Source organism: Eulemur rufifrons, chromosome 7, assembly GCF_041146395.1.
Source record: "Eulemur rufifrons isolate Redbay chromosome 7, OSU_ERuf_1, whole genome shotgun sequence".
Taxonomy (NCBI): domain Eukaryota; kingdom Metazoa; phylum Chordata; class Mammalia; order Primates; family Lemuridae; genus Eulemur; species Eulemur rufifrons.
The window spans coordinates 37,774,430-37,787,925 of NC_090989.1; positions in this window are offsets into that span (position 1 = coordinate 37,774,430).

Genomic DNA, 13,496 nt, shown 5'->3' on the forward strand with positions numbered 1-13,496 from the left:
GATCCTGCTGAAGAAACAAGTGAATTTCCAGACCTCAGATCCCGTGGTTAGATACTTATACAGGATATAGTGAGGTCTTGGGAAAATCTCACTTGCTAAGCTTGTATTGCTTTTCACCTCGGATGTCCTCTTATTACAAAATAGACTCTCAAATTGATAGTGCAAACACATACTTGAAATTTCAGTTTTATATCATGGTCAATTCTTCAACATTTTTGGTGAAATAATTTTAATATAAAAGAATGAGTAGGAAATATACATGCAAATATTAAATTTGTTTATGCCTCAGGCTTAGTTTGATGACTGAAACATGTGTGAGGACTCAAGAGTCTTACAAATGTTGTCACCTCCACCTCATAAACTTCATCCTCTTGTCCTCCAAGAAAAAGGTATTGTAAGGCTTGTTAACTCATCAACATTTTGATGGTTAAAACATTAAAGTAATAAAATTTTAGTGCTAATGTTAGAAAAAGAACTCTATAATAGAGATATTCGTCTTTTATTTTCCACTTGAAATATATTAGGTTTTTTTTAAAGAAAAAAATTCAACATGTCTTGCCTTAGTCTATCTTGTGTTATTTTAATAAGCGAGTAGTAATACTTTCTAGAAAAACCCCACATTTCAGAACACCAGGAGATCGGTACATACTTTAATGGTGTGTGACTCACAATAACTTTCAGACAAAAGTACAATAAAATATTAATAAACATTGTCTTGCTAATTAAAATTTATTAGCATAGCATTATGCTGTGTTAAGAATATTCAGATATGAAATTATAGATTGCCCTTATTTTAATTTAGATTTCTCATTTTTATTTTTAATCTGGGGGAAAGGACATTTGGGCATTTTTCCTGCTACTGAGGATATCAACACTGATGACTGATAAATGTATTATAAATATTATGATCATGTTGCTTGAATTTCCATATTTTTTCTGTACTCTGTGGAGCTATAACTACTGTTGAATAACCACATACCTACTGTTATTTTAGTTATTAACAAATGTACAAAATTATAAATAATACTGAATAGACACGTACATAAGTTTTCCTGTGAATTTCTTTTATCTTAAGGATAAATCCCAGAAGAATAAATACTGAATTAAAGCATGTTAACAATGTCCCCAAAAGTTGTGTAATTTGCCTGCCATTAGGTGGCTTCCCTGCAGTCTTCATCAAATGGCATCATTACTTCTTCACAATATTATTCTTCAAATGGATTAGGAAAATGGTAATTCATTTTGTTTACAATGTTATTCAAAGAGAAATTTTTCTGTCACTTAAAAATTAATAAAAATGATAATTCTTTTATTTATTTATACAAATAAAATTTACATAAATAATTATATTTTTAATTTAAATACATTCTCAATTTCCACTTTTGTTCCTGCTTAAAGAGGATAATTTTCCAACTTAGACAATCAGTAAACCCTGAGCCACAGGTTAATAAAAGTTAATATTACAAGAGTAAGGAAGGAAGTATAGCATTATAACATTTCAAAATATATTTCATTTTGTGTTTTACTCATTCATTTATGCATTAAAGTGCAATGTATTGAGTAATGTCTATGTTCCTAAAAGTAAGACTCTGTGTAATGTCTTCTATGGTTTACACAGGCTGAATATGTATCACTTTAACTTAAGAGTAAATTTAAAAGCATGGCAAACTCCACTTACTGTAACAACGTCTGCTTTTATTCATATATTCAAGTTATAAAATTTACAAAATGTTAGAACTTAAAGTAGCTGATGAATCCTTGCTGTCATCCTCATAATTTATTTTTTATAGAAGGAAAGTGGAATGCAGGAAGTTAAATGACATGTGCATTTTTACACTGCACATAACAGAAAGTTGGGAACATGATGTACTGATTTCTGATCAAGTATCCTTTCTGTTACTGGAATAATAGCACAGTAACAATGACCTTGATTTTTCTGTGGATAAAGTGGGATGTTTTCATATGATGACATGTAACTGTCTATGGTATATGAAAACATGCTTCTGTAACTTGCCGTTAGACCATGATTTTGCCAGTGTGCTTACACTCCGCTTGTTTAGCCAATAGATGGCGCACTTACTGCTTACAGTTCTATGCTTTAACAGTCTGGTTACCCACAGAAAGGCTTCATTTATTAGGACTTAAAGAATATGCCATTATTTTAAAACAAGCTATGTTTTATAAAGGAAATATGTAAGTTTTTTCACTGAATGTTCTAAAAAAATCAATCATCTGTTAGTGATTATGGCAATTTGTTATAAGTCAAATTAATATTTATGCCAATCAGAAAATAAAATTTTTTTCTGAATATGGTCTACAAAAGTCTTCTATAGTCCTTTAGAGATAGATAGAATTCTATATAATGTTATACACAATCCACTTCTACATATTTTATCCTTCATAATATACTTTTTGATATGACTGCAGGTTTTATCTCTAGGCCTACCTTCCTGCTACTCTACTATACATTTTCAGATCAAAGAATAAACAGTTAAGAAGTATTTGAATTTACATTCCCATGTAAGATGCGTTCTAATCTACTTTCTCAACTTTCCTGATATAACTAAATAGATTGTATTGTATAGATATTTTTTAGCTTATTGATCACTTTTTAAAAGATGGTCATTTAGGAGAACTTTGTATTCTGGATTGAAATTATTCTAATTTTTTAAACTCAACTGCATGAACTTTTGTTATAAATTAGAAAAATTTATAGAAATAATCTAATTTTCTGTTATATCGAACAAGAAATGGAAATGATTCATAAATGTTGTATGTGCTTATAATTCTCAGGTTTCATCAGAAGTATTCTTTCAGGCATTCTGATATCGCATACAAAGTCACTCCAGATTAGCAGCTCATGTAAACTGCTTAGTGATGTGATAAACAGAGAGATTTTATTTATATCTTAAAAGCTAAGTAATTAGCTTGCAGCTTCCAGAAAGGACAAAGACAGTGCCTTATTAAGATATAAAGAATCCCTCACCTTTTAAGTGAAAATGCACAGCCGCTCTCTCCACTCATCATCACCTTTAGTACCTGGTTCACTGATTCTTCCATTGCTGCTCCAGTTATCAATTGTGGAAATTCAACACTGTTGCATCTAAAATATTTGATCTCCTCAACGCCCAAGATTATTCCCTCTGAATCTTATCTTTGTCTCTAACAGTCCCACCTCAAAATTCTGTATTTTAAATATTTCACTTCACTTACATTCTAACTTTCTTGTTCACTTACTGAATTAATTCCACTCCAGCTACCTTTCAACCTTTCATAGACCTCCAATAATTGACTTCATTCTTCCCCTCCAAATCCATCTATTTATTCCTTTACCTTCCTCCACACCTCTGTCCTCACTGCCCTCCCTATCCAGCCAAGATTCCTTAGATTCCTTGGCAGACTGCGCAGCACTATGACCAATGCCTTGCTGAGGCCCTGGTCTTCCTTGTCCTCCTCACCCTGTGACCTAGTTGCTGGCAAACCCCCAAATGTAGTTAAATCCAACCATTCACCCACCAGCCTCCTCACCAGCTGTCTATGGCTGGGGAAAAAAATCCCTCTACTGTGTGGACTAATCTCACTTTAAATTTATACTTGTAAATCTCAAATGGGAATTCTGCACACATAAAGATCTCAGTATATTTTTCTAAGCTCTTAAATTACCATTTCCACACCTTTTTTCCTCCTTCCAAACACACCACACCCCCCTACTGTACATCGAAGATCTAAAATCAAATGTTATTGAAAATATTTATCATACAAGTCAATCTTATCTTCCTGCAGGCCAATTCACTCATGTATCTGCATCTATACTCAGATAGTCTCTCTTTTCCTCCTGTTACATAGAGATGGCTGCTGTTACCTAAGTCCATCTTCTTTATACATAGTCTGTAGAGCCTCATTCCCTCTTATTTATTAATTGTACTTGCTCTACAACCAGACCCTTCTTTCTTCATCATTATGTTTTTCTCACTTCTAAATTATTTCCAACAGAAAAACAAACAAACAAACAAACAAAAAGGCTTAATATCATTCTTTTTATGACCATGTTGCCTGAAATTCTATGTTCTTTCTATATTTTTGGAGCTCTAGCTACTGTTGGTTGAATAACCACACACCTACTGTTATTTTTTGTTTTTAACAAACACACAATATTATCAATAACACTGAATATAAATGTATATAATTCTTTCTATGAATTTCTGATTAGATCTTAAGAATAAATCAGCCACCAGCTTCTGTTAATTTTTTCTGATCTTTCTCAATAAAATATTTCAGAAGAATTTTCTATACTTAACTGAAGCTGCTCCCTCACAAATGGGTTTCAATCCATCCCTCCATTTCACTGAAATTGTTCTTTAAAATGTCTCCAAGTGATCCCCATGTTGTGATATCTAAGCTTAATAAACTCTTTTCATAGTTTTCTATGCCTGCCTTCTTGGTAGAACTTTTCTCTAGCCTCCTGTAACACCACACTCTGGATTGTCTTTTTAACCTCCTGATCACTTCTTCTGAGGCACATGTGCTGGATTTTCCGAGGCTTCCTTTAAGCTCTCTTTTTCTTTTCAAGCTACCATTTCTCCTCATAAACCCTTATTCAGAAAGACACTGGCATCTTATCTCCATCTATACCTTCTCTTTTTCACTTTTTCACTTTTTCTCTTTACATTTTTGTATGTGCTTACAGTATACAAACTTAAAAAGTATATTACACAAAATTTCTAATCATCTTCCCTCTTCAAGCCAAAGATAATTCTCTCTTTATTTCACCTTTTAAAGACTCACATTTGTTTCCTCTATTTTCCCCCTCAATCTACATCTAACAAGTCATCATTTCTGTTGATATCACTACTACCACAAGTCTTGAATCTTTCCACTTTCCAATGTCTTTACAGCTGATACTCTAATCCAAACCATCATTGCTCAAACGATGGCTTAAAGAAGGGATATAACAAACTTTTAAAAGTTTAAATAATACAATTTTATTTCCTAGCTCAAACCTCCTCCAATTCTCCCACTGAAAGGAAAAGGCCCTATGAGACCTACATCCTGCTTCCCTTTCCATCCTCAATCCCAACACTCCTTCCCTTTTTCACTGTGCATTAGCCACAGTAGTCTTCCTACCATCACTTATATGTGCCAAAATCATCCCTGTCTTTGAATCTCTGGATTCCTTCTGGAAGATTTTTCTTCAACATTTTAAATGTCTTCCCACCACATAGGTTCAGCTTAAATGTCTCCAGAATTCTTCACAAATACTATAACTAAATCACCTACCATGAAATTTCTATTTTTGTCTGAAATATATTAGTTATGTACTTCTTCATAAGTTTATAGACAGTCTTGCCAGTGAAATGTAAGCTTTATGAGGTCAGGGACTTTGTCTGCTCTGTTCACCAATACATCCAGAATGTCTAGAACAATCCTTTCACATGGTAGACCTTCAAAACATATAGATAAAAAATTAAAGATATGTTTTGAATATGACTGCTCTATTATATTATTTTCATGATCTAACCATTTTTGTTAATAGTCTTAATGGCAGCTATTCAATCTTTTGAAAGTCATATCTTCCTTAAACTTTTTTAGAGACAGTATTAGTTGCCTAGGGCTGCCATAATAACGTAGCTAAGATTAGGTGGCTTAAACGACAGAAGTTTATTTTCCACAGTTCTGAAGGCTGAAATTCCAATATCAAGTGTCAGAGGGGTTTGTTTGGAGGCCTCACTTCTTGGTTTGTAGACAGCCTTCTTCTCCCAGCATCTGTACATCATTTTCCCTCTGGATATGTCTGTGTCCAAATTTCTTCTTTTAACACCAATTATATTGGATTAGAGCCCACCCTAATGACCTAATTTTAATTGAATTACCTCTGTAAAGATCCTGTTTCCAAATGCAGTCACATTCTGATATATTGGAGGTTAGGACTTCAACACTTAAATTTTCAGTGGGGGAGGACACAATTCAGGCCATAACACATACTTTTGGGAGAAGAGTCAAATTTGCATTCTAATCTAGTTTCCTCAACTTTTCAAAACTTGTAGAAGTTACCTAACCACAATAAATCTCTGTTCCTTCATCGCTAAGATGGTACCAGTAATAAAGTAGGCTCCAAGGATTATTGTAAGCATTAAATAAATTAATATGTAATAATATGTGCTTTTTACACAGTGATTATCTTATATTAGAAATTAGTGTTGATGGCCGGGCGCGGTGGCTCACGGCTATAATCCTAGCACTCTGGGAGGCCGAGGCGGGTGGATCGCTCGAGGTCAGGAGTTCGAGACCAGCCTGAGCAAGAGCAAGACCCTGTCTCTACTAAAAATAGAAAGACATTATATGGACAACTAAAAATCTATATAGAAAAAATTAGCCGGGCATAGTGGCGCATGCCTGTAGTCCCAGCTACTCGGGAGGCTGAGGCAGTAGGATCGCTTAAGCCGAGGAGTCTGAGGTTGCTGTGAGCTAGGCTGACGCCACGGCACTCACTCTAGCCTGGGCAACAAAGTGAGACTCTGTCTCAACAGAAAAAAAAAAAAAAAAGAAATTAGTGTTGTTTCCATTTCTTTGTCTTCTTTCTTCCGTATTATTTTTTTCTATTGTGGGATGTGTATGTGTACGTTTGTGTTCATTTTTTTTTTTCCATTATCTCTTCCTCAGGTTAAACTGCCTCCATCTGTAAAATGAAGGTAGATAAGTAGAGCAATTAATTATACAGAGCATGTGCTCAATATGCAGCCACTCTATCCTGAACATCAGGAGCCCTGCTCACATGCTATAAAATCCCTCTGGGCCACAATAGTCTCTGTTTGCCAATGTAGCTTATGTCTGTTTTGAATTGACAGTCATGTATGGAGACTGAGCAACAGTGAATGAACATTGAGCAACTTCTATGGTTTCTTCAGTCTGGGGGATGTTAGAAAGGTACAAAATATGGTCTCAGACCCTAAAGAGTAAATAATCCAGTTCGCGGGTCTGAAAGCTTTATATATTTTTGTTTTTGTTTTTGTTTTTTCTGTAAGGAACCAAATAGTAAACATTTGAGGCTTTGCAAGCCATGTGATCTCTGTTGCAATGACTCAACTCTGCTGTTGCAGTGCATAAGCAGTCATGGACAATATGTAAATAAATGAGCATGGCTGTGTTTCAATGAATATTTATGGACACTGAAATTTGAATTTCATATAATTTCCATGTGCCATGAAATATTATTCTTCTTTTGATTGTTTTCAACAACTTAAAAATTACTTTGTAGCCTATGGGCCTAAAAGAAACAGATACCAGTCTGCATTTTGCCTGTGGTCCATAATTTGTCAACCTCTGACCTAGTTTTAAAAAATGAGAAAATACTTAGGAAATATTTTGTGACTAACACATGAAATTGATTTGTATGTTTTGTGGCATAGCCTTTATGGGATTTTAGAGATCTAAGGATATTAATATTAATTCTCTCATAAGAGTGTCAGAATGGAATATGATAGATCCTTTTACCCCTGCCCCTTAGAAGATGACTGTATGGATAGCTATGACTTTCATCTAGATCTTTACTTTTATGTTCATATCAGCCTAGTCTCTAATCCCCAGCTTGGATAATTTAGTTTACTATATACACTATGGGAACCTGGAAAACAGCAATTCTCAGTGTCAATTCCTTTCTGGCAATTATTCAAGAATCCCAAATGTAAGTCATTTCTTATCCCATGGGGGAGCAATAGAACGTTCAAACCCAGAGAGAAACAGAAGTGGGTCGAATACAGTTCTAAGTGCTGCAGAAATAAAATTCCCAGCACATAACACATTTGGTAGGTGAGTTGCCAGTAAATCTCTGCAGGTAACTGCATTTGTGAAAGACATCCATAACTTTCTCAGATACCTTCCTACTTTCATTCATATGGCTTGCCAAGACTTCACAATGCCAGTGTTTAGATTTATTGTATGATAAGTTGTATAGATGTTTAGATAAGTGAGCACCCTCATGTTATCATGAAAGGAAACAGTTTAATCAAATTGAGATTATTTCCGGGGAAAAGGATACTTGGGTAAAAGGAATGCCCCATTAAATGAATTTTTGAAATGATTTAGAGGGTTCCCAAATCTGTTCTATTTTCAAGCCCCAAAATGCTTAAAAATAAGCTGGCAGAATAAGAAATGTTTACTTTTTATTCATGGAATTCAGCATTCATTCATAGTTATAAACCAAAGGTTACTTGTTATAGTCTGAAAAGCCCTGAATTTGGTAATATTATCAATTTTTAAGTTATAGATGCTAAGAACATTAATTCATTCTCTAGACAGAGAAGTCTTTCTCATTTTTCCTTGTCCTGTGAAATGAATGTCTGCTAAATTCATTGCCCTAATTTATAATGCTACACAAAGGTTGTATCTCATCTATAATCTTTAACTGTAGACTACAATTCTAAAATATAAAAAGCAATTCAATAAATAAATGACTATTTGAAGTGTGCATATGAAATAGGAATATTTATTGAACCTTGAGTGGGTAAATCCTTTAATTCATTTTTAACCTCCTATGCCACATAATAAATAATGTCATTTAATATTTGTTTTTCTAATTAGATTTTTATACTTTTTTAAAGTGATGCTATATTTAATTTTGTAATTAGCCCAAATCCTTTTTGGATGTAAACAGAGGTATAGCAATATAACTAAGAACATAAATTTAATTATGTACATCTATATCATTAATCTATAATGCCAAATATGAATATGTAGGACAAGACAATGCACATTCCAAAAACCAAAGTCAAAATGCATATGTTTTCTATTTAACAAGTTTGCAAGCAAAAAACCTTTTCTTCCCAAATACCTTGTATTTGAATATAATTTTTATTTTATTTTTGTCATTCTCCTAATGTAATTGCCTTTGCACACAGCAGAATGGCTAATGCCATCACTTGTTTTATATTTGTTTTGTTTCCTGCTGTTGAATGAACAATCAGTGTTTACAGATTAGCAGGAGTTGTAGTCTTCTGACTTTTACTCCTTTCAAATTGGCGAATAAGAAGCATTTTATATTTGTTGCTCTAACATTTCTAGAGTAGCTAGGACATTCACAGTGCAAAGCACTGTTATTCATACTGTTATAATTCCTTTGCAGTTAAGTCATTACTAGCAATCATAGCAGGCTTGTAGTACAATACCTTATTTGGAAATGTCATGTGAGATGCCTACAGCAACACAAAAAATAAAGACCAACTTGTCTAGCTAAAGACGGATTTATCACTAGCCCCCTGGCAGAGGAATCTTTTGGGAAGTATTATGTGCTTCTTTGAGGTGGATCATATGAACCTGAAATAGAGCAGGTGCCCTGAGCCTCAAAGTAAAGGTGGTATGAAAATCCAACCACATGCCATTTCTTTTATATTTTATCAAAAACTGCAATTGTTTACACAAAAACCCTTAGAAGAAAGCATTTGGAAAATTAAAATATTAACTAAAGTGAGCAAAATAAGCAAAAACCACAAAGATACTATGCACATTTATCTAGTCCCCCCTCCCCTACCTACCTCCCTGCTTAAAAGCAAACTAGAAAGGCAAGGTAGCTTTCTTGACTACAGACCTTTCTCTGTGCTAATTTGCTGTGAGATACTTTCTTTTGAGACAGTTGTTTCAAAGAAAGATGGAATGACAGCTTTCATTTGTGAACTCCAAGATCTGCAAGAATTTAATTTATGCTGCCCTGGTGCTGAATTTAACACCTGCTCCTGCCTCATACCTGAGCCCCATCTCAAGAGAAAATTTGAGATTAAAGAAGTAGCTCCAAATAAAGAAAAACACCAAAGGGAAAGACAGCAAATGTGAAAGTTCAAGAAGTATCTCATAACCCATCTAGTTAATCAAGTCACTTATATTTTCCCTGTGTGTTTATGTGTGTGCACCCTTACATTTTAATTCAAATGGAAATAATAATACTCCATCCAGCAGATGCTAGGAGAATAAATTATTATTAATAACCAACATTCGTATAACATTTTATTGCTTAAAAATTCAATATCTGTATATTTGATTCATACCCACATAGTGAGATGAGGTAAGAATTAACATAAATGAGAAAAAAAAGCATTAGAGAGATTAAGTGAATTGACTGAGTTCACATAATATATAAAAGCATTACAGCTAGGTTTTTTCTTTCTTTTTTAACTAAATAGCCACTGTTCTTTTCAGTACATCTAGTATGCAACATAAATTTTAAAAATTACTTCAAGGGGAAAAAGGTTGAAATAAAAGCCCTTCCTAAGTGCAAAATTATATTTTCTGAATCTTCTTACTTGAAAGAACTGGCAAAGATTCAGGACAGCATCCTCCAAGCTGCTGGCTCTACAGAACAAACTGGAAATTTCTGCAGACTTTATGAGGAACCGAAGGAGAACAGGTTATTTTCACACCCTATGGAGTATGCCAGACTTTTCATTCAGATAATTTTTAAACTTCTGAATAAACATGAAAATAAAGACCCGATGAATAATGCTGACAAGAATCGGAAGTAATGATGCCAATCATAATCAATTGTAACCACAGATCTAATATGTTTTAATCTTGTGCTCTGTGGTTGACCCTCCAGAGTGATCTATCTCCTGATCCCCAGAATCTGTAAATATTGTATCTTACATGGCAAATGGATTTTGCAGGTGCAAATAAAGATAAAGACCTTAAGATGAGAACATAATCCCAAATTATCCTGTTTGGCCAAATATAATGAGTACTTAAAAGCAGAGAACCTTTCCTGGCTGGGTCAGAGACAGTGATTCTACAATTGAAGAAGGGTCAGAAAGATGTGAAGTTCAAGGCCTTAAGAAGGAGGAAGAGGGCCTGCGAGATGAGAGTAGACTTTATAGTCTGGAAACAACAAGAAAATGTATTCTCCCTTAGAACCTCTATAAGACTGTGGTAGTGTCCACACCTTGATTTTAGCACAGTGAGGCCTGTGTCAGACTGAACTACAAAACTAAGATAATTAATTTATGTTGGTTTAAGCCATTATATTTGTGTGCTACAGCAGAAAAACATAAAACTAATATATGATCTCTTTATTTTAAATCTTAGACTTTACTGTTTGAAACTTGTTCCAAGTTGTGTCTTGTTCTTTTAAGCAGAATACAGACTTTGCATCAGAAAAATGATATAGAAATTATGTATAGGTAGACATGTATAAAAATCACAATCAGATTATAAACAATCATCACTGATTTAAACTGAGTTTATTCCCCTAATTACTTATTTAGCCTGAAGCTTTATATTATCCTATGATGAAATTTGTGCTTTCATGGGTGATTCATGTTTTTGGGGGGAACTAAAAACTTGTTTGAATGAATATTTTATTCATTTGATGACTAACATCAGTTTGACTATTATTTTTTTCTTTTCGCTGAATTAGATACATATATTTTTTGAACAAGCAAAGATTTTCACATCATACGTAATGTTTCTATAGAAGTACCAACACTGAGCATCACAATAACATGATATAAAGATATATAGAGTCATATGATTAATTGGTCAGTTCATTTGAGTTAAATCTGCCTTCTCTAATATGATTGAGCGGTAGAGTGTTTCTCATGTGAAGATTTTAACAAAGATTTACCTGTCATTTGGCTTTTGTGTCTGACTTTTTGATAGATGATACTTGCATAACACTTGAGCAGAATATTGAAAATCATTGATGAAATGGGAAGCTGCAGTTAGAGTCACAGTTAATGTTGTGTGTCACATTTATGGTGGATTTTCTGTCTTCACATATGCTTGACTTGGCTGGCTCAATGGTTGTGTATAGTTCTTGATCCATTTCAGTCTTGCTTTGAGACAATAATAAAGTGAACTTAAATGTTTTACATGCCATTTCAGCACTATATACAAACACATGAAAGGGTTTGTACCTAGACATTGAAATACCACTAATACTCCTTTTACTTACTCCTTACACTGATGAAATTCATAAAACATGGCACAACCAATTGCTCCTGGCAAATTTATATGGATTTATAAAATATCATTTAATGTTATTCTTTTTTTTTTAAAATAGGAATACTATGGCATGACCTATAGCCTCAGTTTAAAGAGCATACAAGTTATTCTATTACCACATTTGCCTTTCATGTTTCAAAAACTCAATTTTTTTCCATTTCTATTTCCATGTCCATGCTTTAAATAATTATTTCATGGTAACTAAATTCACTCTCATTTATAAATTAGGAGGTCATGAATTAATGCATACTGAGAAATGTGCTATCTTACAATCTAGAATAATGAAATTGACCACTTGGAGAATTCTCATCTCTGGAGGGAAAAATGCTTGAAAGAGAAATCTAATCAATATGAAAAGGCTGTTTTAGTGAACACAGTTGAGTCTTTTGCACTGATAATGCCCCTTAGGGTTTTTCTGGTCTAATCGCCCTAATTAAGAAAATCACTATTATATTCAAAGACATTGAACCCAGAGTATCTAGGAAGTGCTGTGTAAACAACATTGGCATTAAATATTTGTGCTGCCTTTTTACAAATAACCAAGTGAATAATCCATTCAGAGTTATTCAGGAGTTGAATGAGAATGAAGTATTATAAGAACTTGACATTGAAACGATATAAATGACGTTAATGGGTAATCCACTGAGCAAAGTATAGATTTAGTACACTTTTTACAGATCCTTTCTCAGGTGATAGTTTATTAAAATCCAGTCTTGTGATCATGCTGATGATATTAGTAATTAGAAACACTTGCATTTGTTTATTGAATTTTCCATGATCGCAGAACCAGTTAATCTAAATTTGTGTCCAAATCTCTTTCAACTATACCTAAAGCAAATGAATAAAAAACTATTTTATCTTAATATTAAATATCAGTGCACTATGATAACCTAGCATATCTATGTCCACCACAAAAATATCCTAAAGATAGATTGAAACATTTTCTTTAAAACATTGTGTAAGCTAACTGATTGGTTGTTTTTCCAGGTTCTACATTTCAAGAACATGTACCTATATGGCCACATTAACTCTAAATGTAATGTGGTATAAGTCATTTGCTCATAGCTTACTTCATATTAGTTTTATTTTATTCTTGCTGACATGAGATGTCGAAGCATGCTTAGCCAGTTTTCTTCATCTATGTCCCCTTGTGATTATAAAATTTCACACTCCTATTGCCTTGAAAACCATTTGATAGACCAAATGCCACTTTTTCCCTACTCCCCTATTTTTATTAATAAAAATGCTTCCCCAACAGCCACAAAGACATTTTCCAGACTTTTTCTATAGTTGAAATTCCAAAGTGAATGTTTTGTAAATATAAAATTATAATATTAAACCACACATACATGCATCCTCTGCTAACACCCACAAGTGGGCACTTTTCTCACTGAATGACTATAATTCCTTGATGGAATTTGTAAAATAGTCTATTCCTACCAGCAGCATTCTGTGCCACTATTAGTACCAGCTAACTAGCGTATTGAGCTCCCACTGTGCATCATATTACTTGT